The sequence below is a fragment of the Alexandromys fortis genome, unplaced genomic scaffold (genome assembly GCF_014885135.2).
Source record: "Alexandromys fortis isolate MF-2015 unplaced genomic scaffold, M_Fortis_MF-2015_v1.1 scaffold_27, whole genome shotgun sequence".
NCBI lineage: Eukaryota > Metazoa > Chordata > Mammalia > Rodentia > Cricetidae > Alexandromys > Alexandromys fortis.
In genome coordinates, this window is record NW_026067952.1 from 1,976,584 (window position 1) to 1,982,744 (window position 6,161).

The 6,161-nt window shown below is 48.7% G+C and overlaps 1 protein-coding gene across 2 annotated transcripts in view; it reads right to left on the reverse strand.

The window, feature by feature from the left end:
- Positions 1-3,620, reverse strand: part of Ncoa3 (nuclear receptor coactivator 3) — an 82,507-nt gene extending 78,887 nt beyond the window's left edge. For both annotated transcript variants that reach the window (XM_050150696.1, XM_050150695.1), the window contains exon 1: positions 3,463-3,620. The gene's annotated coding sequence lies outside the window, so the exon portion shown is untranslated. The remainder of the gene's footprint in view (positions 1-3,462) is intronic.
- Between the last annotated feature and the right edge of the window lie 2,541 nt (positions 3,621-6,161).

A 6,161-nucleotide genomic window follows, 5' to 3' on the forward strand; every position in this document is an offset into this window, starting at 1 on the left:
AAAAAAAAAAAAAAAAAAAAAAAAAAAAGGAAGGAAGGAAGAAGAAAGGAAGGACAGAAGAAGGAAGGAAGGAAGGAAGGAAGGAAGGAAGGGAGGGAGGGAGGGAGGGAGGGAGGGAGGGAGGGAGGGAGGGCAGCAAGTACTCTTAACCACTGAGCCATCTCTCCAACTCCCCAGTACTAATTTTTAAAACCATTCTAGCAATACAAAGTAGGACATGCCTATAATCCCACTTGAGAGGCTAAAGCAGGAGGTAGAGTTCAATGATGCAGAGGTTTACAAAAAGTGAGCATCCTAGCCAAATGAGGTGTCTGTCACATCTCTAATTCCAGCAGTGCAGTAGGAGGCTGAGGCAGGCAGACGATGAGTTCAAAACCACCCTGAACTGTAATGTAAGCTCCAGGTTCCACAACAGCCTGAACAATGAGACCATCTCAAAACACCAAAGATAGGGGCTGAGAGATGGTTACTGGTTAAAAGAACTTGCTACACTTACAGAGGATCAGGGTTCACACTCTAGCATCTACAGTTCACCATTAGAAATTCCAGTTCCAAGAAAGCTAATGCTCTCTTCTGATCTCACATCTTCTTCTAGCCTCCGAAGACACCAGGCACAGATGTGGTATACCAACACATGCAGACACAGACACACACACACACACACACATATGTATGTATGTATGTATGTATGTATGTATGTATATATTTGTGTGTTCCAGGACAGGTTCCCAACACTACAGAAAAACCTTGCTTGAAAACTGCCCCTCAAAAAAAAAGGAAGGAAGGAAGGAAGGAAGGAAGGAAGGAAGGAAGGAAGGAAGGAAGGAAGGAAGGAAATATATATATCAATTTGAGGGGTTGGAGAGATGGCTCAGTGGTTAAGAGCACTCAGGCTATTCCTACCAGAGCACCCAGGTTTGATTCCCAACATCCTCAGGATGGCTCACAAACATTTTTGTTTATTTTGTTTTGACTTTTGTTTATTAAGACAGTGTTTGTGTAGCCCTGACTGTCTTGGAACTCACTCTGCAGATCAAGCTGACCTCAATCAAACTCAGAGATCCACCTGCCTCTGCCTCCCAAGTGCTTGGATTAAAGGAGTGCATCACCACACCCAGCTCACAAACATCTTTAAATCCAGTTCCAGGGAACTGACCCCCTCTTCTGATCTTTTCAGGCAATAAGCACGCACATGGTACACAGATATACATGCAAGCAAAATAACAGCATAAAACAATTTTTAAAAAAGACAATCTTGTTGATCACATGCTGGCGTCTGTGTTGGTTAAGGGATGCTTTCTGGTAGAAACTGTTTACAATTACAGCCTCTCACCAAGTCCACAATTCCCAACTACAAATGTACTTTTCTATATGCCAAAAGCTGGCATGTGCCTTTTTGTTTTCTAATGTTGATTGGACAATTAAGTCCTTTCTATCAACATATAATTTAGGATCAGAGGCACTTTAGATTACTGTTCATTTAAGTTCAGAACCTGACGCAACCTCCAGTGACACAGGAGCTACTTACTGTGTTGATATCGTTTTACAGGTTACCAACAGAGGCTTCATCTTACAATGGACCCTCAGGGTTCCTCACCCTACAAGCTATTATTTCCTTAAGGGTTTTACACCAAGCAACGGAAGCACTCAATTCAAAAGAGCCTTTCTAACAGCTATCAAGATTTTTTTTTTTATGTCCAAGCACAAGGTGGATGCCTAGTGCTCACAGAGGCCAGAAGAGGGCGACTCCTGGAACTGGAGTTAGAGACAGTTGCTGGATGCTGGGAATCAATTCCGGGTCCTCTGGAAGAGCAAGCAGCCTGTGGTCTTAACCACTGAGCCATCCCTCCAGCTCCTCCAGGTGTAAAGATAGCAAAAAGAAAACACTTCTCTCTCTCCCCATTTCTCTCTGTTCCTTCTTTCTGTATATACCTGCTGCTCTTTAGTCCCAAAGCCAAACATAGCCCATGAAAGGCTAGCAGTCATTGCCTCAGAGAGTGTTTTTGTTCTTCTCAGTTAGGTGTCATATATGGAAAAACCTATTCTAAATAAACAGATAGCCATTTGATTTTTCAAAAGAGCAAACGGTTCACGAACTCGGAGGTTTACACAGCCATCTCCACAGCATATTTGCTGAAGATCTGGAATCCACACTCCTCCCCTGGCATCTCGTCTGCGCAACAACCTGCAGAAACAAATCCTGAGGCTTTCGTGCAGCACAGATCAGCCAGCCGATCCAACGAGAGCTGGCGTTTAAATCTCGGGCAACCCTGACACGAGCGCTCTCATCTCATTCAGTCCACTTAGCCTGCAGCAGACTGGAGGCTCGCCTTTCTGGTCTTTTACCGCACAAGCTTAATTACAAAAACAAGTTGGCTTTGAAGCGCTACTCAGAAACTGCAAAAAAAAAAAAAAAAAAAAAAAGGAAGTCTTAGCATTTGGGAGGGGGAGAAAAGTTACTCGACTTCAAGACGGTCTCCAACCTTCCGTGTCATACAGTATGGAGTCCTGGGCTCCTGTTCAGTGGGCCTGAGATGATCTGGCCTCTCCCAGCTGCTCTACTGGTTAACTTTTTCCACCCTGGGAGCCCTCAAACTGCCTACGAAGTAGCATTGCTTCCCACTTCACACAGGCTGTGAGGCTCGCTTCATTTAAACTATTGCGAACAGAATCAATGAACGAATCAAGACTGGGAATTTCGGAAGGTGAAAGTAATCGCGTTGATAGGTGACACTACGGCAGAGCCGGTATCCACGCGCACAGAAGGCAGATCCCGCACTCATCCCCCGAACCCACGCTACACACCTCCAACTCCTCATACACATCGCGGACCCCGCATCCACCCCGTACTCGCCACACACAGACCGCAGACCCTGCACTCATCCCTCACACCTCTACTCACCCTGCACACACCACCACACACCTCGAACACCGCACACTCATCTTACACGCCCTGCATCCACCCTGCAGACCCCACGCTCACACTGCATCCACCCCACACACCTCGTAGACTCCGGATCCACGCCACATACCTGGCACATCGCGCAGACCCCACATCCATCTCTCACACACACACCCCAGACCCTGCTCCTCACCACGCACACACCCCCCGCACTCAGCCCGCGCGCACCGCAGACTCCGCGTCCGCCGCGTCCGCCGCGCCCGCTCGCAGCGGAGCTGCAGCCTCTGCCCGCTGAGTCCGAGTCCGCCCCGCCGGGCGGCGCCGGCGGGAAGAGGAGGCTGCACTGCGCTTCTCCGACCCGGGACTCGGCGGGGGGGAGCTCAAGCAGCAGAGGCCGCGGCCGCGAACTCCTCGCGACCCTGCGCGGGCCCCGGAGCCCATCACCTCCCGCCCGATCCTTGTCGCCTGCGCCGCGCGTTGCCGGGGACCCCCGAGACCCCCGCTTGGGGCCATGCCGCCGGCCTCGCCCGCTGCCTGCCGCCGCCTTTCTCTCCACTCACCGCTCGCCGCCATCTTCCCCCAGCGCAGCTCTCGATCGGAAACTCACAGCTCAGCCCCGGCCGCCGACACCGACTCCGCCGAGGCCGCCGCCGGCGATCTGAGGAGCTGAGGCGGCCGCCGCTGAACCCGCGGCGCGGGGGCCGCCGGGATTTGTAGTCCTGTGGCCACGCCCAGCACTACGGGTCCCAGGGGGCCGTGCGCGCGATAGGGGCGTGGTCAGGTGGTCTGGATTCCTCCAGCCCTCCAAGGACCTCGAGCGGCTGCGTTAGTTTTCCCACTTGCTCATCTCCATTCTGGAATTCCTGACATCTATGGAGTGTTCATTGTGCGCCAAGCACCGGTCCTTAAGACAAGCAACTGAGGGGGCGTCGTCCTTACTTTTCAGACGCCCTGCTATGTCACTGGCTGAAAGGGTTTTGGGTCACTAGGTGTTCAGTCCCCCGGTGTGGTCTCTCAAGTATCATGATTTACAGCAGAGAACAACTTATGTTAGAGTGGGAAGAACTGGGAGATGCTACCTTAACCAATGGCGGCTTGAACTTAGAGTCACCGGGAGTGGCTCAAACTGTCATCACACGTCTCCCGGTAGGTAGGATGCGAGGCAGAGCAGAAGGCTGACTCAGTAGTGTTTTGGACCTGAATCTAACAAGAAAAAAAAAAAAGACAAATTCAAAATGCGCAGCATTCTATAGAACCAGTCTGTGTGACCTACGCCTCGGGAACTGGAGGCACGAGAAACAAAAATGCGAGGTCAACCTCCCAAACAGGTTTACAGTCTGCCTGGACTAAGAAAATAAAAAGATGCCTAACCAAAATAAATAAATAAATAAGTCAGAGCAACAAATCGTAGTCTTATTTTCTTTCTTTCCTTCTTTTTAGATTTTAAGACAGTTTCTCTCTGCATAGCTCTGGCTGTCCTGGAACTCGCTCTGTAGGCTTATGCCACCACGCCTGGCTTGAGGAGAGCTTTTTTTTTTTTTTTTTTTTTTTTTTTTTTTTTTTCGAGACAGGGTTTCTCTGTGGCTTTGGAGCCTGTCCTGGAACTAGCTCTGTAGACCAGGCTGGTCTCGAACTCACAGAGATCTGCCTGCCTCTGCCTCCCGAGTGCTGGGATTAAAGGCGTGCGCCGGCACCGCCCGGCTGAGGAGAGCTTTTATATAAAAAGAACTTGGAAAGGAATTTGGAGTTGGGTTAGTGAGATAAATAGACATTGTGTTGGGAGACAATCCATATAAAATGTCTTCAATGTGAATACAATTAATTCTATCCTCGCTCTGCAGTCACCTCGGGATCTCTGACCTGCACCGTGGCAGTCCCTGCTTGACTTCCACCCTTCACCTCTGGAGTCTAGTCACACAGCAGCCAAGTCCAAGCTGGCGTGGTGATGGACACCCTTAACCCCAGCACTCAGGAAGCAGAGACAGGAGATCTCAAGAGAGCTCCAGGTCAGCCAGGGCTACATTTGGAATACCTATCTTAAAACTAATAATCGTAATAATAATAACTTTAATTAAAATGGTACTAATAATAATTTTAAATATAACAAAAGTCCATTAGAAGGAATAATTATTGCCAGGCGGTGATGCAAGTCTTTAATCTGACACTCAGGAGGCAGAGGCAGGCAGAGCTCTGTGAATTTGGACTGTAACAGAGAGAAACCCTGTCTTGAAAACCCAAAAAAAAAGAAAGGAAAAAGAAAAAGAAAGCAGGCCGAGCAATCCAGCTGGCAGGGTTCCTCCACTGCCTCTGTTACAGTCGCTCCCTTAGCTTTCCTCAGTGATGAACTACAAGTGGAAACAAAGCCTTTAGGTCGTGGCGTCTAGCTTAGTGATGGAAAGCAAACTACATACATGCATGCAGGTGTCTGCTGGGTTTAATTTGGTCTTGTTGCTTTGGGAGCTAGGATTGAACCCGAGCCTTATGCAAGCTAAGTACTCGCTCTAGCATTGAGCTGTGCCCTCAACCCGTGTTTCTCATAGACTAACGTTTTCTGTAGACTCAAATATTTCCAAAAATAGAAAAGCTGGGTGCTACAGGACTCAAGTCAGAAAGGGAGGACAGTACCCCCAGAACTCATAGAGCACTTATATGTTTCAAGTACTTTGGGTTTGGTTTTTTGGGTTTTGTTTTGTTTTTTTTTTTTTTTTTGGTTTTTTCGAGACAGGGTTTCTCTGTGGCTTTGGAGCCTGTCCTGGAACTAGCTCTTGTAGACCAGGCTGGTCTTGAACTCACAGAGATCCACCTGCCTCTGCCTCTCAAGTGCTCCCACCGCCCGGCTACTTTGGGGTTTTTATTTTGTCATTTTTGTGGGGTTTTTGTTTTGTTTGTTTGAGGCAGGTCTTATGCTACAGTCCAGGCTGGTCCCAGATTCACAGTGGTCCTTCTGTGCAGCAGCATACCCAGCTTTCCAGGCACCTTTTGTAGTTTTTCAACACCCCCCCCCCATTCATTTAACCATTGCAAGAATGCTGATTATCCCGCATTTCAGAGATGAGCAAATGGAGGTTTTAAACTAGTCGGTCACTTGACCAAGGATATACACCTCAAGGGTCAGCCTCTTCCACTTTGCCTTACTTCCTGTTCACCAATGTACAAGCAACAAAAACGTTTACCAGTCTTCTGAAACATTCCTGGAGGTAGTTCAGTTCTTGGCCTTTTGGCTGAGATCAAGAGTAGCTCAGCAATTAAGAACACTTGT